Source organism: Syngnathus floridae, unplaced genomic scaffold (genome assembly GCF_059516105.1).
Source record: "Syngnathus floridae isolate MCC-2025c unplaced genomic scaffold, RoL_Sflo_1.0 HiC_scaffold_75, whole genome shotgun sequence".
NCBI classification, from domain to species: Eukaryota; Metazoa; Chordata; class Actinopteri; order Syngnathiformes; family Syngnathidae; genus Syngnathus; species Syngnathus floridae.
In genome coordinates this window covers 63140-88200 of record NW_028284104.1, presented here as the reverse complement: position 1 = coordinate 88200, position 25061 = coordinate 63140, and the positions used below count along the sequence as shown (strand labels likewise).

General features: G+C 45.9%; 1 long non-coding RNA gene across 2 annotated transcripts; it reads left to right on the top strand.

Moving 5' to 3' along the window:
- Nucleotides 1-16453: 16453 nt before the first annotated feature.
- On the top strand, nucleotides 16454-24842 carry LOC148377926 (uncharacterized). 2 transcript variants are annotated; one of them, XR_015856318.1, is made up of 4 exons: nucleotides 16454-16532; nucleotides 18383-18471; nucleotides 24484-24513; nucleotides 24703-24842. It is a non-coding gene; the product is annotated as an uncharacterized LOC148377926 (long non-coding RNA). The 2 variants fall into 2 exon arrangements; XR_015856319.1 differs by lacking the exon at nucleotides 24484-24513.
- The last annotated feature ends 219 nt before the right edge of the window (nucleotides 24843-25061 follow it).

Genomic DNA, 25061 nt, shown 5'->3' with positions numbered 1-25061 from the left:
TGCAAGTGGACCGTCTAGAGCGTACACGGTAAGTACAACTCATTGTGTTTAAAAAGATTTACGTTTGTGTAGTTTGCGTTGCGTTGTATCTGTGAATGTTGGTTGAGGCTAAATGTTAATGTTTAATTTCATTCCTTTAGGTTCCACGGTGTTTGTTGGCTGTATGTTTTCCACTGCAAGAAGAGGCTCGTATCATTGACCAGCAGGAGCTACAATGGTGAGTACCCCTTTCGTCTTCCATTTATGTTAAACACTTCCTATTTCATGTCTAACAGTACTCGATTTAACAAATAACCATAAATAAATACAGTGTGGGCAGTCACGTTAACATATGTGATTATCCTGCCTAATATGTTTATCACAAATATGTCACTAATCACTAATATGTTTATTTGTTTATCACAACACCTTTGGACCTTCAGCAATCGATTATTTCCCTTCATCTACATAGAGACAGAACGATGGTGTCTTAAACATCTCATTCATTTCACCAAATAACTTCACGCAGGTGGATAACGGCCGTCTCGGTCACGCTATGTTGCGTGATGCAGTTTTGAAGAACCAAATGCATTTATTCAATGAATAAGTCAAGCTAGTTCTATGTTTATGATGTTGTAAGTTACGGTACCGATTGAAGTTGAGTTCGAAGCCAGTGGAAAACAGCGCTGCGTTTGTGCTCTCCAGGTACAAATGTTGTGATCTCTGACTGACGACCGGGCGAGACTCGAGTAAGAGATGTCCAAACGAGCTCCGGCAGGGCGGGCCAAGGCGGAGCGAACGGACGCCCTTCAGGCCGCCAATGACGAGCTGAGAACCAAACTGATGGACGTCCAGTTAGAACTTCAGCAGGAGAAGAACAAGGTGAAAACCTCAACAGACAGACACTGCCTGCCTCCCTGCCTGCCTCCCTGCCTGCCTCCCTGCCTGCCTCCCTCCCTCCCAGTTTTCCCGATGTAGATTAGACATGCGTGTGCCATGACTGTGTCAGCCTACATCAACAAATGCACCGAGGACGTCAGCACCACTAAGAATATCATCACCCGGGGCAACCAACGACCCTGGATGACTGAGGAGGTACGTCAAACGCTACGAGCGCGGAACTCTGCCTTCAAGTCTGGCGACAAGGAGACACTGAGGACAGCGAGAGCCAACTTGAACCGTGCCATCAGGATAGCGAAGCGAGACCGCAGTCGAAAATTTCAGGATCGTTTCCACGACGTCAAAAACATCAGGAGTATGTGGCAAGGCATACGGGCGATTACAGACTACAACTCCCCCTCCCCCCCCCCGGTGGGTGTAGTTGATGCTGACTTTCTAAATGGTCTAAATAACTTCTTTGGGAGGTTCGAGGCACTAAACGGCACTCCAGCAGTTAAAACTGTCCCCCATCAGGAAGAGGAGGTACTCTGCCTTGACTCCGCCGATGTGTTGAAGACCCTGAGGAGAGTCAACCCCTGTAAGGCCCCTGGCCCCGACAACATTCCTGGGCGTGTGTTCAGGGAATGTGCAAGTCATCTGGCTGGGGTCATCACAGACATTTTTAACACCTCGCTGGGCCAAGCCACAGTGCCGGCGTGCTTTAAGACTGCCTCCATCATTCCGGTGCCGAAGAAACCTCAAATCACCTCATTTAATGATTACCGGCCTGTTGCACTGACTCCGGTTATGATGAAGTGCTTCGAAAGGCTGCTTAAAGGTCACATCGTTTCCAGACTCCCCCTATTATTTGACCCGTTCCAGTTTGCCGACCGGCAAAACCGCTCCACTCAGGACGCCATCTCCTCCGTTCTTCACCTGAGCCTGGCTCACCTGGAGGAGAAGAACACCCATGTGCGGAGGCTGTTCCTGGACTTCAGCTCAGCGTTTAACACCATCATCCCACAGCATCTGGTAGGAAAATTGGAACACCTGGGCTTCAACACCCCCCTTCGCAACTGGCTGCTAGACTTCCTCACCAACAGACCTCAGTCAGTCCGGGTCGGACAGAACACCTCTGATGTCATCACCCTCAGCACAGGCTCCCTTCAGGGCTGCGTCCTGAGCCCCCTGCTGTGCACCCTGATGACACACGACTGCGTCCTCAGGTTCACCACCAATCACATCGTGAAGTCAGCAGACGACACAACGGTGGTGGGGCTCATCAGAGACAACAACGACCTGGACTACAGAGAGGAGGTGGAGCAGCTGGTGGGCTGGTGCAGAGAAAACAGCCTGATCCTGAATGAGGAGAAGATGAAGGAGATCATCGTCGACTTCAGGAAAAAACAGCCTCACCACGCTCCACTGATCATCAACAGCTCAGCTGTGGAGGTGGTCAGCACCACCAAATTCCTGGGGGTCCACATCACAGAAGACCTCACCTGGACTATGAACACTACGGCACTGGTCAAGAGGGCACAGAAGCGCTTGTACTTCCTGCGGAGGATGAGGAAAGCCCACCTGCCCCCACCCATCATGAGGACGTTCTACAGGAGCACCATAGAGAGCATTCTGACAAGCTGTCTCTCTGTGTGGTGTGGAGGCTGCACCGCCTCCGATTGGAAGAACGTGAGGAGAGTGGTGAGGACAGCAGAGAGGATCATAGGGGCTCCTCTTCCCTCCATTCAGGACATTTCATCTCAGCGCTGCATGTCCCGTGCCCGTAACATCATCAATGACCCATCACACCCCCACCATGGACTGTTCTCCCTGCTGCCCTCTGGGAAGAGGTTTGCAGCATCCGCTGCAGGTCCACCAGGTTCTGCAACAGCTTTTTCCCTGCTGTCATCAGACTGTTGAACACTAGAACTGTTGAGCTCTAAACTGAACTCTGCATCACACATTCACAGAACTGTACTTTATGACACTACGGACCTCTATCTTGCACTATCTCGCACTACCAACTTTACTGAACTTGTATAAACCCTTTAAATAGAAGTTTAATACATGGTTTAGCATTCCTCTGCACACTCTTGAATACTGTTTTGCCTACTTGCACTATTGCATAATTATCACTGCTGCACTTTATACTTATTTTTAATATATATATATATATATATATAGTATATGTATATATATATATTGTCATAGGATATGTTACTTCTATTCAACTGCAATATCACTACTTTGTTGTAAGACGTATGCAACGGAATTTCGTTTTGTATGCACCATGTGCAGACAAGATGACAATAAAGTTTGTCTAAGTCTAAGTCTAAGTCATGTCAGGTCAGCTGTCTGGAGAGAGAGAGAAGTCAGGACCTGCGGGCGGAGCACCACCGTGCCACCGCCGCCATGACGGAACTCAAAAGCAAACTCCATGAGGAGAAGCAGAAAGAGTTAGCCATTACCAGGGAGACATTACTGCGGCAGCATGAAATGGAGCTGATGAGAGTGATCAAAATCAAAGATGGAGAGATCCAGCGACTGAATGCCTTGGTCCTCAGCCTGAGGGACGGCTCCATGGACAAGGTGATCCGCTCTATCCGTGTCTGACTATCCGCACGCCACGTCGGGCTTCGATGCGGCCGCGACCGTATTGTGTAGCTTGTCCCCAGTAAGCGTCGCGGCGCTCCGTTGCGGTCTCAACGGCCCGGTGTGGCGCAATGTCTGCTCAGGTGAGGAGGGGGGGCGCTTTGCTGGCGGAGGTGGAGGAGACGCGGCGGTGTCGGGAGACCGAGCGGTGTCGCCTCCACCAGGAGCGCGGAAGAAGCCCTGGCAGCGGCCCAGCAGGCCTGGCAGTCCCGAGCGGCCGAGCTCCGATCGGCTCATCACCAGCATCGGGAGGAGCTGAGCCGAACCAAGAGAGACTGCGAGAGGGAGATCCGCCGACTGGTAGGACTGATCAGATGCGCGGTGCGTGGCTATGTTCCCAATTTCGTTGTATACCTGCAGTGCAATGACACCTAAGGCATTCTATTCTATTCTATTTCACAAGAAGAAAATGTCCGGTTGCTCGCTTCGCTTTTGTCACAGCAAAGGTGTTCTAGTCGATTCAAGAAAAAAATTGGCCGGTTGCTCTCTTTGTTTTTGTCACAATTCTGGCAAATGAGTTTGCCCGCCTGCCTGAGCGCTCCCCGTTTGTACATCCAGACGGATGAGATCAAGCTGAAAGACAGAGCGGTTAGTGTTTTGGATGAAGCCCTGGGGCCGGCCACGTCCACCGCCTTCAGCTGCAGACTCAGGCTGCCGAGCAGCAGATCGCTGCCCTGAGGGATTCCCAAAGGGCGGGCCTAAACTACCCTGGAAGTGGGGTCAACGCCGCTACTAGCAATCCTCTTCATTGCGTAAGCCACCTCATCACACACTTGCAGTACGCATGACTTAGTTCGTTGCTGGAGGAAGGTAGCACAAAAACAGTTTTGAACTTTGAACGAGTGCTTGTGTGTGTGTGTTGCGGGGCGTTTTCAGTCTCAGGAGGATCGGGACACGCGACGGTTTCATCTGAAAATCGCTGAGCTCAGCGCAGTCATCAGGAAACTGGAGGATCGAAACGCCCTGCTTTCTGAAGAGCGCAATGAACTGGTAATTTATTGACGGCACGCTTGAAGGTTTGCGCTACGTTTGATGCGCGCCATCCAGCGAGGCACCCATTGCGCTTGCTTATTAGTTGAGCGGCGCGGCGAGTCGGTTGCCTGGTAGATGTCTTTTATTGGGAGCCAAAGGCACGATTCCGTTCAAACCGATGCAAAAGGAATGGATACGTTCTGGCCCGCGTGTTGTGCGTCTTTCACATCCCGCACTTCATGCTTGCAGCTAAAGCGACTGAGAGAAACAGAAAGCCAGTTTCTGCCACTCCTGTACAAAAACAAACGCCTGAGCAGGAAGAATGAAGAACTCTCGCTGGTGCTGTGTCGCCTTGAAAACAAAGTGCGCTTTGTCACCCAGGAGAACGAGGAGATGGCAAGCTTGGTAAGTCGACGCGGACAACGGCGGCGTGCCAACAGAGTCCACTGCATTTGTGTTCCACAGAGAAGGCCTAGTTCGCTCAATGACCTGGACCGCGGTTGCGGCCAGCAGGACGGTGAAATGGAGTTCCTTCAAGTTGTGGAGCAGCGGCACATCATCGACGACTTGTCCAAGGTCTTCAGGCAGGCGACTCGGTGCACGTACGGCAGCGCCGCGCTCGCTCGCTGTCGCCAGGAAACCTTTTCCGTCCAAAGCTTGGCCGGCGGCCGCCATCCAAAAAATTGGCCCCTTAAATTCCGACCTTTCAAGCAGGAGCATTGTGCGCACGCGTTTGAACACGCTTTAGACTTGTTTTGCCGTTTTCAGCAGCTCAAAGCTCCCGTTTTGTCAGCGCCTTTGCCACTCGCTGTGCGCTGAAAACGACGGACTTGCCCGGCTGCTCAGCCCGTCAACCATGAGCCGCGAGCGCGACGTCATTGTCCGTAGGCAGCTAGTGGCAAAATGCACCCTGTTAGAGTTGCGCTCGCTCCAACTTATTTTGCAAGAACCACACGGGAGACAAGTAAGTTCTTTTGGACACCTGCAGGTGGAGAGTCCATCCGTTGTACGAATGAAGTCTGACTCTCGGCTCCTGCACGAGCATTTTAATTAAGAGAAACAGGGTGGGTGTAAGAGTGGATTGAATAGAGGAAGCCCTTGACCTCTAGTCAAAACATAGCAAGGGGTGTTTTACAACTTTGTGTAGGAAGGGATAAGCGATAGGGATAAATAAGGGATAAATAATATTATTTATTACAGGTCGCAGTCAAAGTCAAAGCAACACAATGATACGATAAAGATAATCTGGAAAACCCTGACACACCCTGTAGTTGTCACTTTTGGAAAAGACGAGCGTCCCTCCAATCATCGCCGGTGACGTGTTTTTCAGGCTCTGGAGACAGGAGCTCATGTCAGAAATGTCATTGTGAGTCGCGTTTGTTTCTGCGCCGGAGCCGTTCGTTCCCTTTGCATCCAAAGAATCTCAAAGGCGGATTATTTGTGTCGACAGGAGAGAGATTTGCTGCTACGATACCGACGTCGAGAATCTCTGAGGAGGAACAAAGCGTGAGGTCCTGCAAGGTGAGTCTGTTTGTTTGCGGCTGCTTGGTGTTGCGCAAGATGAAATGGCCTTTTTCTCGCTATCGTTCCTCTCGTCGATTCATCGTGAGGTGTCGCTTCAGTTTGTTCAGAGAGATGTTTGCTTCCGCGCCCGCAGGTCATCGAAACATTTTACGGCTACGACGAAGACGTGTTGGTGGACTCGGACGGATCGTCCTTGTCTTTTCACACCGACAGAACCCCCGACACGGAACCCGAAGAGGTAGCCCGCCATTTCTGCCAGCGTATTGGCACCAAACATTCCTCTTCAGCCTGGAATCGGACTCGTCTTTGCGTCGCGGGTGCTTTGTCGCCGGTCTGACTGATTCTGGTACTAGTGCTGTGTTGCATTGGTGTGTGCATGAAGAGGCGGAGCTTCGCTACCGCCAGCTGACGCAAGAATATCAAGCGCTGCAACGAGCCTACGCTCTGCTAGCCCAGACCAGCGAAGGGGACTACGACGCCGAGAAGGAGATCAAGGTGGCGCCCCTTCCCGCAACCCCCGGCCGGGTCGCAGCCTCCCCGTTCTCACCCAGCCTCGGGTGTTCTCTGGTCTGAAAGGAGGAGGAGGAGCCTCCCTCCTCCTCCTTTCAGACCAGAGAAAAGCTGATGGTAGAAATGGGTCACTATCAAAGCAGAGTAGCAGATCTGGAGTCAGCGCTGAAGCAACAAGGACAGGTAAGCTCATCAATGAGCACACCTTTTTCTCAGACAAAATAGCTACATTCTTCAGTCACTCATCCGTCTGGCATTACTGGACCAACCCCCCCCCCCGAACGTGGCTGGGAAAATGCGGAGAAAAGCAAATGTCATTTTCCAGTCAACCAAAGAATTTGTGGATGAAAATGACACAACATTCCAAAGCTGTCCACGCGTTTGTCTCTTCTAGAATGTCAAGTGGGTGGAGGAGAAGCAGCTGCTGCGTCAGAGCAATCAGCAGTTGGCCGAAAAGGTGACGGAAAGAAAGGCGCTGGGCGGAGTCGCTTGGCGTCACACCTGTCGGGAAGCCCCGCAGATGAGGTCTGACTGTCTTTTCAGGTCAGGCGGATGGAGGCGGAAGAAGCGCGTCTGAAAGAGCACATCCAGGATATCCGAGACCAAAACGAACTGCTTGAGTTCCGCATCCTGGAGCTGGAGGTGGGAAGACTCGCACAAGCGTGTTGAGGCCAGAGATGTGACGGACGGACGGACGGACGGACGGATGCATGCCTCTGCCTTTCAGGAGAGGGAGTGGCGCTCCCCCGTCTTGAAGTTTCTGCAAGTCCGTTTCCCAGACGGCCTCAGCCCTTTGCAGATCTACTGCGAGGCCGAGGGCGTGAGCGTACGTAAGGCGTCCCTCGCAACCCTAACCTTAACCCGAGGTCCCAGAACACCTTACATTGCTCCTTGCGCCTTTCCCCCGGACATCGTCATCAGTGATCTGATGAAGAAGCTGGACATCCTGGGCTATAACGCCGTAAGTGTATGTCGAACTCCTTATGTTCGCACTCCACGAGACTCGGCGGCTCAAATGTGACTTTTGGAAGGCTTTGCGCTGAAAGAAGCTTGTTGACGCTGTGCCTTTGGGCTCTTGCAGAATCTCACCAACGAGGAGCAGGTGGTCGTGATTCACGCCAGGACCCTTCTCACCCTAGCCGAGAAGGTAACGCGCACGTCCACGCACGCTCTCGCATTCTGCTTATGTGACAGCAGCCTTTCCTCAGTGGTTAGAATACATCAAAGTGACCAAGTCAGCACTTCAACAGAAGATGTTGGACATTGAAAGTGAGAAGGTAGACAGACACGCGACATCAGCCAAGGGGAACTCCGGCAATGTGCCCCAACAATTCTGACCTTGAGCTGTGCTAGGATATGTTCTGCAAGCAGAAGGGCTACCTGGATGAAGAGTTGGACTTCAGGAAGTGTTCCATGGACCAGGCTCATAAGGTAAGCCGCCCTCAAATCTCCCGCCGGACCACTGATGGACGAGGATTGCGGCCCAGAGGATCCTGGAGCTGGAGGCCATGTTGTACGAGGCGCTACCGCAGCGGGACTGCCCCGCCACGGACGGCGAAAAAGCCAGCCACGCTGGCGTGAATGACGTGCTGACGGCGGATCAGAGAGAAGAGCTTAGGAGCGCCGTGGACCAATGGAAGCGAGCCCTGATGTGCGAGTTGAGGGAGCGCGACGCTTGCATCCTCCAAGAGAGAATGGATCTGCTGCACAGCGCGCAACAGGTAAGGGCCCAAAGCCAGCCCGGCACTTACTTGCACGCTTACTGGCTTTTGAATGCCACTTTCCATTTGTCCGTCCTAGAGGAACAAAGAGCTGAAAGAATTCATCGAAGCTCAGAAGAGACAAATCAAACAATTGGAGGAGAAGTTTCTGTTTCTCTTTCTATTCTTCTCCTTGGCCTTCATTCTGTGGCCCTAACACCAGCTGGTGAGTGAGCTCCAGCGGCACCGCACTCGACACCTCCGATACACTGCCAGCCGGTCTCAGACGTTGGCAGACGCTCCGATGCCAACGTATACCCCCCGCCACGGTGACAGAGGCACCGCGTCACACCGGCGCTCATCCAATCAGAAGGCAGGAAAAGCAAATTCACATGCAGGGCACTTTTGAACCAGAAGAGAGCGCCACAAAAAACGGTTGTTGCCCCAAACGCGCATTAAAAAGGGTCAGAATAACAAGAGTCCCACTGGCCAGCCGGGGCCACCCGTCCAGCTGTTTCTTCAGGGGGGAAAAAAATTGGAGTCACCGGTGAGTACATTTTGCATTTAGCTCTGCTTTTCTGCTTCTGTCTTCAAGTGTGTGGCATCCTGCGATCAAAGATTCAGCCAACCCCAAAGCGGTTGACCTCAACGTCCCACCACCATGCCTACCAGAGCAGGTGACGTGATGCTTTGGACATCCTTCCGTCTCAGATGCCCAAAAGTACTCTTTGCCACATCTGCGGCAATACGGTGTCTTTTCAAAGGTGCAAATAAATCCAGCGTGGGCGGAACACGCACGTCTTCGGTTTTTCCCGCTTTGTTTGTGTGACAGCTGTTGTGAAAATTTTATACAAATAAAGTTGTATAGTACAGGTTTGGCCAAGCCGCAACTCACGAACCGCATGCGGCTCTTTTATGTTCATATCAACATTTGTGTGTGTGTGTGTGTGTGTGTGGGGGGGGGGGGGGGGGTTGTGCGTGTTGGCTTCACTTGAGTTCAATTTGGTATTTTGGTCAAAAGCGCATGTGGTGAAATTCCACAAAGTAGGATGGGCAAACACATTTCTTTAAACTATGAGTGTCAATTGGGCTCTCGAAATGGCAGGGAAAAGATGCACAGCAAAACGAAAATACGTAGATGAACACAGGACGTTTTAATCAGAGTGGGAAAGTTTCTATTTTTTGTTGAACGTGATGGCAAACCATTCTGCCTGATATGTCAGACCTCAGCGCATTTCAAAGATTCAAATCTTCAGCGCCATGCACTTCAGCTCACTCCATGCTAACATTGATCAGGCGTCGAACCCGCATCATCATGCTTAAGAGGTGGCCATGCTAACCAGTGCGCCATTATGTCAACGCATAATAACTAAGTCTACTGGTCAAAACAGCGGTTACTATATGACGTCGCTACGTCGTGGTCACGTGACGCAGACAAGACGTCAATGGACGTGGGCAGAGTTAACTTGTTTAAAAGGGAGTAGGCAGAAGAAATATTTAATTTATTTAAATCTATTTTGAGTGCACACCATTATGCCAATGCATAACAACTGTAAATCTACTAAACAAAACAGCGGTTGCTATATGACATCTGCCACGTCGTGGTCACGTGACATACGTGACGTCGATGGGCGTAACTTTCGCCGGAATTCAAATCCGCGGGGAGAGTTAACTTGTTTAAAAGAGAGTGGGCAGAAGAATTATTTAATTTATTTAAATCTATTTGGTGTGTGCGCCATTATGTCAATGCATAACAACTGTAAGTCTACTAAACAAAACAGCGGTTGCTATATGACGTCTGCCACGTCGTGGTCACGTGACGCGGACGTGACGTCGACGCCTACTTTACATCCCACCGATCACAGGACCCCTCGGCTGCATAACCGTGCACCCTTCCCAACCAATCGGATTTGCTATACGCGAAAACGACGCCAATGGAAAGAGCTTCCGCCCAAATTTAAATCCGTGGGCGTGGCTCGCAGCAGGAAGTAGGAAAATGGCGGCGATGTTGACAAAGACACAGCGGATGGTAACATACGACTAACAAGAGAAATATTTTTATTTTCTGCTTGCAACTGGACCGTCCAGAGCGTACACGGTAAGTACAACTCATCGTTTTTAAAAAGAAGTACTTTTGTTGCCCTGAAAAGCGAGTGAGCGTGGCGTTTGTGGGGGACGTCGAATTTCGACGATTCTTTCTGGTCAACGGTTGTAAATGATTGTGTTGATTAAAAAAGAAAACTTGATGTAACTCTACTTTTAACTGCCGTTTCAGATAGATTTGGAATTGCATCACATCCAATTTTGCCTAGAGCGTACACGGTAAGTAACACTCGTTGTGTTTAAGGAGATTTACGTTTGTAATAGCAGAAGTGTAGCCGCGTTGCGTTGTACGTGTGAATGTTGGTCCGGGCGAAATGTTAATGTTTAATTTCATTCCTTTAGGTTCCACGGTGTTTGTTGGCTGCAAGTTTTCCACTGCAAGAAGAGGCTCATATCATTGACCAGGAGCGAGCTACAATGGTGAGTAGCCATAACATTTATGTTAAACACTTCCTATTTCATGTCTAACAGTACTTGATTTAACAAATAACCATAAATAAATACAGTGTGGGCACTGAAGTTAACATATGTGATTATACTGCCTAATCTGTCACCGAGTAGATTGTTGCAAAGTAATATAAGATCCAAAGTTGTAATTCAGAATAGTTTTCAAAAGAAGGCCATTAGAATTATATACAAGTCTGATTACCCTGAACAAGCTATTAATTAAATCACAAATTCTTCAATTCAAAGATTTGGTAGATTATCAGACAAATAATGTCTAACAGTAATTGATTTAACACATCACGATAAGTAGATTGAGTGTGGGCACTCTCAAGTTAACATATGTGATTATACTGCCTAATCTGTTACAGAGTATGTTGTTGCCAAGTAATGTAGAATAGATCCAAAGTAGTAATCCAGAATAGTTTTGAAGAGGCCATTAGAATGATAAACAAATCTGATTACCTTGAACATAATAACAAGCTAAGTGTTTAATATGTCCTATGAAGTCAAAATTGGGCACCATCATGTGGTGAAATTTGGAATTGCATCACATCCAATTTTGCCTGGGAACAAACAGATTACATAAATCTTAGTTTTGAATAAGCCACTCCTTCTCAAACAAGTAAACTCTGCCCATTTTGCGCAGTAGATGTTCTGTTAATATCTAGTATTTATACAAAGTCATAATTTAAATTGCTTTCAACCTTCATTCATCGGTTCAACCAACATTACTCGCTCTTATTACCAACTTGTATTGATTTAACTAAGCGTTTAATACTTCCTATCAGGTCTCAAGGCAAGATTTGGCAAAATACAATTTCAGCAAATCCAATTTTGCCAGGGAACAAAAATAGATTAAATAAACTAAATAAGTCTTCTTCCCATTAAATAAATCAGAAAAGTCTGTCTTGTAACCAGTCCTCTTCAAACAAGTAAAGTCTGCCCATTTTGTGCCGTAGATTTTGTGTCTATGCCTAGTATTTAAACAAAATCATAATTTAAACGACTTCTTTCCTTCATTCACTTTGGAAATTTGGAATTGCAGCAAATCGAATTTTGCCAGGGAACAAAAATAGATCAATTAAACTAAATAAGTCTTCTTCCCATTAAATAAATTAAAAAAGTCTGTCTTGTAACCAGTCCTTTTCAAACAAGTAAAGTCTGCCCATTTTGTGCCGTCGATTTTGTGTTAATGCCTAGTATTTGTACAAAATCATAATTTAAAGGACTTCATTCCTTCATTCACTTTGGAAATTTGGAATTGCAGCACATCAAATTTTGCCTGGGAAGAAAAGTAGATTAAATAAATTTAATAAGTCTTACTACTTCCCATTAAATAAATTAAATACGTCTTACTTGTTCCCACTCCTTTTCAAAACAGTAGTTTAAAACGAGGGCCCTTCACTCAATCTTTAACCTCAACCCCGCACGTTGTGTTGTATCTGTGAATGTTGGTTGTGGCCAAATGATAGTTTTCTTTCATTCGTTTAGGTTCCAAGAAAACTTGATGTAACTCTACTTTTAACTGCCGTTTCAGATAAGCGGGTATTACGTCGCAGTCATGTGCCGCGGATATGACGTAATTGCCCGAACCTCCGATTCAAATCTGTTGGCGCGATGGCCGTGAGCCACTGAGCAGCGACGATTATCAACAGAAATATCTTTATTTTCTGCTTGCAACTGGACCGTCTAGAGCGTACACGGTAAGTAACACTCATTGTGTTTAAGGAGATTTACGTTTGTAATAGCAGAAGTGTAGCCGCGTTGCGTTGTACGTGTGAAAATTGGTCGAGGCGAAATGTTAATGTTTAATTTCATTCCTTTAGGTTCCACGGTGTTTGTTGGCTGCAAGTTTTCCACTGCAAGAAGAGGCTCGTATCATTGACCAGGAGCGAGCTACAATGGTGAGTAGCCATAACATTTATGTTAAACACTTCCTATTTCATGTCTAACAGTACTTGATTTAACAAATAACCCTAAATAAATACAGTGTGGGCACTGAAGTTAACATATGTGATTATACTGCCTAATCTGTCACGGAGTAGATTGTTGCAAAGTAATATAAGATCCAAAGTTGTAATTCAGAATAGTTTTCAAAAGAAGGCCATTAGAATTATATACAAGTCTGATTACCCTGAACAAGCTATTAATTAAATCACAAATTCTTCAATTCAAAGATTTGGTAGATTATCAGACAAATAATGTCTAACAGTAATTGATTTAACACATCACGATAAGTAGATTGAGTGTGGGCACTCTCAAGTTAACAGATATGATTATACTGCCTAATCTGTTACAGAGTATGTTGTTGCCAAGTAATGTAGAATAGATCCAAAGTAGTAATCCAGAATAGTTTTGAAGAGGCCATTAGAATAATAAACAAATCTGATTACCTTGAACATAATAACAAGCTAAGTGTTTAATATGTCCTATGAAGTCAAAATTGGGCACCATCATGTGGTGAAATTTGGAATTGCATCACATCCAATTTTGCCTGGGAACAAACAGATTACATAAATCTTAGTTTTGAATAAGCCACTCCTTCTCAAACAAGTAAACTCTGCCCATTTCGCGCAGTAGATGTTCTGTTAATATCTAGTATTTATACAAAGTCATAATTTAAATTGCTTTCAACCTTCATTCATCGGTTCAACCAACATTACTCGCTCTTATTACCAACTTGTATTGATTTAACTAAGCGTTTAATACTTCCTATCAGGTCTCAAGGCAAGATTTGGCAAAATACAATTTCAGCAAATCCAATTTTGCCAGGGAACAAAAATAGATTAAATAAACTAAATAAGTCTTCTTCCCATTAAATAAATCAGAAAAGTCTGTCTTGTAACCAGTCCTCTTCAAACAAGTAAAGTCTGCCCATTTTGTGCCGTAGATTTTGTGTCTATGCCTAGTATTTAAACAAAATCATAATTTAAACGACTTCTTTCCTTCATTCACTTTGGAAATTTGGAATTGCAGCAAATCGAATTTTGCCAGGGAACAAAAATAGATCAATTAAACTAAATAAGTCTTCTTCCCATTAAATAAATTAAAAAAGTCTGTCTTGTAACCAGTCCTTTTCAAACAAGTAAAGTCTGCCCATTTTGTGCCGTCGATTTTGTGTTAATGCCTAGTATGTGTACAAAATCATAATTTAAAGGACTTCATTCCTTCATTCACTTTGGAAATTTGGAATTGCAGCACATCAAATTTTGCCTGGGAAGAAAAGTAGATTAAATAAATTTAATAAGTCTTACTACTTCCCATTAAATAAATTAAATACGTCTTACTTGTTCCCACTCCTTTTCAAAACAGTAGTTTAAAACGAGGGCCCTTCACTCAATCTTTAACCTCAACCCCGCACGTTGTGTTGTATCTGTGAATGTTGGTTGTGGCCAAATGATAGTTTTCTTTCATTCGTTTAGGTTCCAAGAAAACTTGATGTAACTCTACTTTTAACTGCCGTTTCAGATAAGCGGGTATTACGTCGCAGTCATGTGCCGCGGATATGACGTAATTGCCCGAACCTCCGATTCAAATCTGTTGGCGCGATGGCCGTGAGCCACTGAGCAGCGACGATTATCAACAGAAATATCTTTATTTTCTGCTTGCAACTGGACCGTCTAGAGCGTACACGGTAAGTAACACTCATTGTGTTTAAGGAGATTTACGTTTGTAATAGCAGAAGTGTAGCCGCGTTGCGTTGTACGTGTGAAAATTGGTCGAGGCGAAATGTTAATGTTTAATTTCATTCCTTTAGGTTCCACGGTGTTTGTTGGCTGCAAGTTTTCCACTGCAAGAAGAGGCTCGTATCATTGACCAGGAGCGAGCTACAATGGTGAGTAGCCATAACATTTATGTTAAACACTTCCTATTTCATGTCTAACAGTACTTGATTTAACAAATAACCATAAATAAATACAGTGTGGGCACTGAAGTTAACATATGTGATTATACTGCCTAATCTGTCACGGAGTAGATTGTTGCAAAGTAATATAAGATCCAAAGTTGTAATTCAGAATAGTTTTCAAAAGAAGGCCATTAGAATTATATACAAGTCTGATTACCCTGAACAAGCTATTAATTAAATCACAAATTCTTCAATTCAAAGATTTGGTAGATTATCAGACAAATAATGTCTAACAGTAATTGATTTAACACATCACGATAAGTAGATTGAGTGTGGGCACTCTCAAGTTAACAGATATGATTATACTGCCTAATCTGTTACAGAGTATGTTGTTGCCAAGTAATGTAGAATAGATCCAAAGTAGTAATCCAGAATAGTTTTGAAGAGGCCATTAGAATAATAAACAAATCTGATTACCTTGAACATAATAACAAGCTAAGTGTTTAATATGTCCTATGAAGTCAAAATTGGGCACCATCATGTGGTGAAATTTGGAATTGCATCACATCCAATTTTGCCTGGGAACAAACAGATTAAATAAATCTTAGTTTTGAATAAGCCACTCCTTCTCAAACAAGTAAACTCTGCCCATTTCGCGCAGTAGATGTTCTGTTAATATCTAGTATTTATACAAAGTCATAATTTAAATTGCTTTCAACCTTCATTCATCGGTTCAACCAACATTACTCGCTCTTATTACCAACTTGTATTGATTTAACTAAGCGTTTAATACTTCCTATCAGGTCTCAAGGCAAGATTTGGCAAAATACAATTTCAGCAAATCCAATTTTGCCAGGGAACAAAAATAGATTAAATAAACTAAATAAGTCTTCTTCCCATTAAATAAATCAGAAAAGTCTGTCTTGTAACCAGTCCTCTTCAAACAAGTAAAGTCTGCCCATTTTGTGCCGTAGATTTTGTGTCTATGCCTAGTATTTAAACAAAATCATAATTTAAACGACTTCTTTCCTTCATTCACTTTGGAAATTTGGAATTGCAGCAAATCGAATTTTGCCAGGGAACAAAAATAGATCAATTAAACTAAATAAGTCTTCTTCCCATTAAATAAATTAAAAAAGTCTGTCTTGTAACCAGTCCTTTTCAAACAAGTAAAGTCTGCCCATTTTGTGCCGTCGATTTTGTGTTAATGCCTAGTATTTATATAAAATCATAATTTAAAGGACTTCATTCCTTCATTCACTTTGGAAATTTGGAATTGCAGCACATCAAATTTTGCCTGGGAAGAAAAGTAGATTAAATAAATTTAATAAGTCTTACTACTTCCCATTAAATAAATTAAATACGTCTTACTTGTTCCCACTCCTTTTCAAAACAGTAGTTTAAAACGAGGGCCCTTCACTCAATCTTTAACCTCAACCCCGCACGTTGTGTTGTATCTGTGAATGTTGGTTGTGGCCAAATGATAGTTTTCTTTCATTCGTTTAGGTTCCAAGAAAACTTGATGTAACTCTACTTTTAACTGCCGTTTCAGATAAGCGGGTATTACGTCGCAGTCATGTGCCGCGGATATGACGTAATTGCCCGAACCTCCGATTCAAATCTGTTGGCGCGATGGCCGTGAGCCACTGAGCAGCGACGATTATCAACAGAAATATCTTTATTTTCTGCTTGCAACTGGACCGTCTAGAGCGTACACGGTAAGTAACACTCATTGTGTTTAAGGAGATTTACGTTTGTAATAGCAGAAGTGTAGCCGCGTTGCGTTGTACGTGTGAAAATTGGTCGAGGCGAAATGTTAATGTTTAATTTCATTCCTTTAGGTTCCACGGTGTTTGTTGGCTGCAAGTTTTCCACTGCAAGAAGAGGCTCGTATCATTGACCAGGAGCGAGCTACAATGGTGAGTAGCCATAACATTTATGTTAAACACTTCCTATTTCATGTCTAACAGTACTTGATTTAACAAATAACCATAAATAAATACAGTGTGGGCACTGAAGTTAACATATGTGATTATACTGCCTAATCTGTCACGGAGTAGATTGTTGCAAAGTAATATAAGATCCAAAGTTGTAATTCAGAATAGTTTTCAAAAGAAGGCCATTAGAATTATATACAAGTCTGATTACCCTGAACAAGCTATTAATTAAATCACAAATTCTTCAATTCAAAGATTTGGTAGATTATCAGACAAATAATGTCTAACAGTAATTGATTTAACACATCACGATAAGTAGATTGAGTGTGGGCACTCTCAAGTTAACAGATATGATTATACTGCCTAATCTGTTACAGAGTATGTTGTTGCCAAGTGATGTAGAATAGATCCAAAGTAGTAATCCAGAATAGTTTTGAAGAGGCCATTAGAATAATAAACAAATCTGATTACCTTGAACATAATAACAAGCTAAGTGTTTAATATGTCCTATGAAGTCAAAATTGGGCACCATCATGTGGTGAAATTTGGAATTGCATCACATCCAATTTTGCCTGGGAACAAACAGATTAAATAAATCTTAGTTTTGAATAAGCCACTCCTTCTCAAACAAGTAAACTCTGCCCATTTCGCGCAGTAGATGTTCTGTTAATATCTAGTATTTATACAAAGTCATAATTTAAATTGCTTTCAACCTTCATTCATCGGTTCAACCAACATTACTCGCTCTTATTACCAACTTGTATTGATTTAACTAAGCGTTTAATACTTCCTATCAGGTCTCAAGGCAAGATTTGGCAAAATACAATTTCAGCAAATCCAATTTTGCCAGGGAACAAAAATAGATTAAATAAACTAAATAAGTCTTCTTCCCATTAAATAAATCAGAAAAGTCTGTCTTGTAACCAGTCCTCTTCAAACAAGTAAAGTCTGCCCATTTTGTGCCGTAGATTTTGTGTCTATGCCTAGTATTTAAACAAAATCATAATTTAAACGACTTCTTTCCTTCATTCACTTTGGAAATTTGGAATTGCAGCAAATCGAATTTTGCCAGGGAACAAAAATAGATCAATTAAACTAAATAAGTCTTCTTCCCATTAAATAAATTAAAAAAGTCTGTCTTGTAACCAGTCCTTTTCAAACAAGTAAAGTCTGCCCATTTTGTGCCGTCGATTTTGTGTTAATGCCTAGTATTTATATAAAATCATAATTTAAAGGACTTCATTCCTTCATTCACTTTGGAAATTTGGAATTGCAGCACATCAAATTTTGCCTGGGAAGAAAAGTAGATTAAATAAATTTAATAAGTCTTACTACTTCCCATTAAATAAATTAAATACGTCTTACTTGTTCCCACTCCTTTTCAAAAAAGTAGTTTAAAACGAGGTCCCTTCACTCAACCTTTAACCCTATTTATTCACCTTCTAGGCTAAGTGTTAAAGGCTAAGTGTTAAAGGCTAAGTGTTAAAGGCTAAGTGTTAAAGGCTAAGTGTTAGAGGCTAAGTGCCAGAGGCTAGGCGCCAGAGGCGAGTTTTTGTGGGCTGAAGTTTTAGTGGGGTTAGTGTGAATACAATCCAAAAGAATACAACAGAATACAATACAATAGAATATAATACATAGATTAAATTATATAGCTCTTACTACTTCCCATTAAATAAATTAAATACGTCTTACTTGTTCCCAATCCTTTTCAAAAAAGTAGTTTAAAACGAGGGCCCTTCACTCAACCTTTAACCTCAACCCCGCACGTCACATTGTGTTGTATCTGTGAATGTTGGTTGTGGCCAAATGATAGTTTTCTTTCATTCGTTTAGGTTCCACGGTGTTTGTTGGCTATGTTTTCCACTGTCAGAAGGATGAAAATACAAAGTACAACGCTTGGACGTGGGCAAAGGCGTCACCGGTGAGTCCTTCCTTCCTATTTATTTACCTTCTAGATGCTAGAGGCTAAGTGTTAGAGGCTAAGTGTTAGAGGCTAAGTGTTAAACACAATACGAACAACACAACGATACTGCACTGAACAACACGATACCGCACTGAGAAACACGATACCGCACTGAACAACACGATACCGCACTGAACAACACCATGCCGCACTGAACACCATGCCACACTGAACAACACCATCCCGCACTGAACAACACCATGCCGCACTAAACAACACCATGCCGCACTGAACAACACCATGCCTCACTGAAAGACACCATGCCGCACTGAAAGACACCATGCCGCACTGAACGACACCATGCCGCACTGAAAGACACCATGCCGCACTGAACGACACCATGCCGCACTGAAAGACACCATCCCGCACTGAACACCATGCCGCACTGAACAACACCATCCTGCACTGAACAACACCATCCCGCACTGAACAACACCATGCCGCACTGAACAACATTATGCCGCACTGAACATTATGCCGCACTGAACAACACCATGCCGCACTGAACAACACCATGCCGCACTGAACAACATTATGCCGCACTGAACAACACCATGCCGCACTGAACAACACCATGCCGCACTGAACAACACCATGCCGCACTGAACAACATTATGCCGCACTGAACAACACCATGCCGCACTGAACAACACCATCCTGCACTGAACAACACCATTCCGCATTGAACACCATGCCGCACTGAACAACACCATCCCGCACTGAACAACACCATCCCGCACTGAACAACACCATGCCGCACTGAACAACATTATGCCGCACTGAACAACATTATGCCGCACTGAACAACACCATGCCGCACTGAACAACACCATGCCGCACTGAACAACACCATGCCGCACTGAACAACATTATAAGGCACTGAACAACACCATCCCGCACTGAACAACACCATGCCGCACTGAACAACATTATGCCGCACTGAACAACATTATGCCGAAATGAACAACACCATGCCGCTCTGAACAACACCATGCCGCACTGAACAACACCATGCCGCACTGAACAACACGATCCCGCATTGAACACCATCCCGCACTGAACAACACCATGCCGCACTGAACAACACCATCCTGCACTGAACAACACCATCCCGCACTAAACACCATGCCGCACTGAACAACACCATTCCGCACTGAACAACACCATGCCGCACTGAACAACATTATGCCGCACTGAACAACACCATGCCGCACTGAACAACACCATGCCGCACTGAACAACACCATGCCGCACTGAACAACACCATGCCGCACTGAACAACATTATGCCGCACTGAACAACACCATGCCGCACTGAACAACACCATGCCGCACTGAACAACACGATCCTGCATTGAACAACACCATCCTGCACTGAACAACACCATGCCGCACTGAACAACACCATGCCGCACTGAACACCATGCCGCACTGAACACCATGCCGCACTGAACAACACCATCCCGCACTGAACAACACCATGCCGCATTGAACAACACCATGCCGCACTGAACAACACCATCCTGCACTGAACAACACCATGCCGCACTGAACAACACCATGCCGCACTGAACAACACCATGCCGCACTGAACAACATTATGCCGCACTGAACAACATTATGCCGCACTGAACAACACCATGCCGCACTGAACAACACCATGCCGCACTGAACAACACCATGCCGCACTGAACAACACCATGCCGCACTGAACAACACGATCCCACATTGAACAACACCATGCCGCACTGAACAACACCATCCCGCACTGAACAACACCATCCCGCACTGAACAACACCATGCCGCACTGAACAACATTATGGCGCACTGAACAACACCATGCCGCACTGAACAACACCATGCCGCACTGAACAACACCATGCCGCACTGAACAACACCATGCCGCAATGAACAACACCATCCCGCACTGAACAACACCATGCCGCACTGAGCAACACCATGCCGCACTGAACAACACCATCCCGCACTGAACAACACCATGCCGCACTGAACAACACCATTCCGCACTGAACAACACCATGCCGAACTGAACAACATTACGCTGCACTGAACAACACCATGCCGCACTGAACAACACCATGCCGCACTGAACAACACCATGCCGCATTGAACAACACCATCCTGCACTGAACAACACCATGCCGCATTGAACAACACCATGCCGCACTGAACAACACCATCCTGCACTGAACAACACCATCCCGCACTGAACAACACCATCCCGCATTGAACAACACCATCCTGCACTGAACAACACCATGCCGCACTGAACAACACCATGCCGCACTGAACAACACCATTCCGCACTGAACAACACCATGCCGCACTGAACAACACCATGCCGCACTGAACAACACCATGCCGCACTGAACAACACCATGCCGCACTGAACAACATTATGCCGCACTGAACAACATTATGTCGCACTGAACAACACCATGCCGCACTGAACAACATTATGCCGCACTGAACATTATGCCGCACTGAACAACACCATGCCGCACTGAACAACATTATGCCGCACTGAAAAACACCATGCCGCACTGAACAACACCATCCCGCACTGAACAACACCATGCCGCACTGAACAACACCATGCTGCACTGAACAACATTATGCTGCACTGAACAACACGATCCTGCATTGAACAACACCATGCCGCACTGAACAACACCATCCTGCACTGAACAACACCATCCTGCACTGAACAACACCACCCCGCACTGAACAACACGATCCCGCATTGAACAACACCATCCCGCACTGAACAACACCATGCCGCACTGAACAACACCATTCCGCACTGAACAACACCATGCCGCACTGAACAACACCATGCCGCACTGAACAACACCATGCCGCACTGAACAACACCATGCCGCACTGAACAACATTATGCCGCACTGAACAACACCATGCCGCACTGAACAACACCATCCCGCACTGAACAACACCATGCCGCATTGAACAACACCATGCCGCATTGAACAACACCATCCTGCACTGAACAACACCATCCCGCACTAAACAACACCATGCCGCACTGAACAACATTATGGCGCACTGGACAACATTATGCCGCACTGAACAACACCATGCCGCACTGAACAACACCATGCCGCACTGAACAACACCATGCCGCACTGAACAACACCATGCCGCACTGAACAACATTATGCCGCACTGAACAACACCATGCCGCACTGAACAACACCATGCCGCACTGAACAACACGATCCCGCATTGAACAACACCATCCTGCACTGAACAACACCATGCCGCACTGAACAACACCATGCCGCACTGAACAACACCATTCCGCACTGAACAACACCATGCCGCACTGAACAACACCATCCTGCACTGAACAACACCATCCCGCACTGAACAACACCATGCCGCATTGAACAACACCATGCCGCACTGAACAACACCATCCTGCACTGAACAACACCATGCCGCACTGAACAACACCATGCCGCACTGAACAACACCATGCCGCACTGAACAACACCATGCCGCACTGAACAACATTATGCCGCACTGAACAACATTATGTCGCACTGAACAACACCATGCCGCACTGAACAACACCATGCCGCACTGAACAACATTATGCCGCACTGAAAAACACCATGCCGCACTGAACAACACCATCCCGCACTGAACAACACCATGCCGCATTGAACAACACCATGCCGCACTGAACAACACCATGCTGCACTGAACAACATTATGCTGCACTGAACAACACGATCCTGCATTGAACAACACCATGCCGCACTGAACAACACCATCCTGCACTGAACAACACCATCCTGCACTGAACAACACCACCCCGCACTGAACAACACGATCCCGCATTGAACAACACCATCCCGCACTGAACAACACCATGCCGCACTGAACAACACCATTCCGCACTGAACAACACCATGCCGCACTGAACAACACCATGCCGCACTGAACAACACCATGCCGCACTGAACAACATTATGCCGCACTGAACAACACCATGCCGCACTGAACAACACCATCCCGCACTGAACAACACCATGCCGCATTGAACAACACCATGCCGCACTGAACAACACCATCCTGCACTGAACAACACCATCCCGCACTAAACAACACCATGCCGCACTGAACAACATTATGGCGCACTGGACAACATTATGCCGCACTGAACAACACCATGCCGCACTGAACAACACCATGCCGCACTGAACAACACCATGCCGCACTGAACAACACCATGCCGCACTGAACAACATTATGCCGCACTGAACAACACCATGCCGCACTGAACAACACCATGCCGCACTGAACAACACGATCCCGCATTGAACAACACCATCCTGCACTGAACAACACCATGCCGCACTGAACAACACCATGCCGCACTGAACAACACCATTCCGCACTGAACAACACCATGCCGCACTGAACAACACCATCCTGCACTGAACAACACCATCCCGCACTGAACAACACCATGCCGCACTGAACAACACCATGCCGCACTGAACAACACCATCCTGCACTGAACAACACCATGCCGCACTGAACAACACCATGCCGCACTGAACAACACCATGCCGCACTGAACATTATGCCGCACTGAACAACATTATGCCGCACTAAACAACATTATGTCGCACTGAACAACACCATGCCGCACTGAACAACACCATGCTGCACTGAACAACATTATGCCGCACTGAACAACACGATCCCGCATTGAACAACACTATCCCGCAGTGAACAACACCATGCCGCATTGAACAACACCATGCCGCACTGAACAACACCATGCTGCACTGAACAACATTATGCTGCACTGAACAACACGATCCTGCATTGAACAACACCATGCCGCACTGAACAACACCATCCTGCACTGAACAACACCTTTCCACACTGAACAACACCATGCCGCACTGAACAACATTATGCCGCACTGAACAACACCATGCCGCACTGAACAACACCATGCCGCACTGAACAACACCATGCCGCACTGAACAACACCATGCCGCAATGAACAACACCATCCCGCACTGAAGAACACCATGCCGCATTGAACAACACCATGCCGCACTGAACAACACCATCCCGCACTGAACAACACCACCCCGCACTGAACAACACGATCCCGCATTGAACAACACCATCCCGGACTGAACAACACCATGCCGCACTGAACAACACCATTCCGCACTGAACAACACCATGCCGCACTGAACAACACCATGCCGCACTGAACAACACCATGCCGCACTGAACAACACCATGCCGCACTGAACAACATTATGCCGCACTGAACAACACCATGCCGCACTGAACAACACCATCCCGCACTGAACAACACCATGCCGCATTGAACAACACCATGCCGCACTGAACAACACCATCCTGCACTGAACAACACCATCCCGCACTGAACAACACCATGCCGCACTGAACAACATTATGGCGCACTGAACAACATTATGCCGCACTGAACAACACCATGCCGCACTGAACAACACCATGCCGCACTGAACAACACCATGCCGCACTGAACAACATTATGCCGCACTGAACAACATTATGCCGCACTGAACAACACCATGCCGCACTGAACAACACCATGCCGCACTGAACAACACCATGCCGAACTGAACAACACGACGTCGCACTGAACAACACGACGCCGCACAGAACAACACGACGCCGCACAGAATAACACAATACCGCACAGAACAACACAATACCGCACAAACAGTTTTAGATAATATTACGTCGCAGTCATGTGACGCGGACATGACGTCAATAGGCGGAACTCACGGCAAAATTATAATCCGTGGGCGTGGCTTGCAACAGGAAGTAGGAAAGCGGCAATTCTGGCAAACAAGACACAGCGGTTAGTAACACGATGACTAACAAGGCAAATATTTTTGTTTTCAGCTTGCAACTTGACCGTCTAGAGCGTACAAGGTAATTACAACTGTTTTTTTTAGCCCTGAAAAGCGAGGGAGTGTGGCGTTTGGGAGGAATGTCGAACTCGGCGTCTGCTTCCAGCCACAGACGCCAAATTTCGACGATTATTTCGACTGGTCAACGGTTGTAAATTATTGCGTTGACTAAAAACTTTATTTAACTCTACTCTTAACTTTGCCGTTTCAGATATGCGGGTATTACACCGCGGAAATGACGTCAATAGGCTGAACTCTCGCCAAAATTCAAATCTGTGGGCGCAATGGCCTTGAGCGAGACACCGGATACAAACACGACGATTATCAACAGAAATATCTTTATTTTCTGCTTGCAAGTGGACCGTCTAGAGCGTACACGGTAAGTACAACTCATTGTGTTTAAAAAGATTTACCTTTGTGTAGTTTGCGTTGCGTTGTATCTGTGAATGTTGGTTGAGGCTAAATGTTAATGTTTAATTTCATTCCTTTAGGTTCCACGGTGTTTGTTGGCTGTATGTTTTCCACTGCAAGAAGAGGCTCGTATCATTGACCAGCAGGAGCTACAATGGT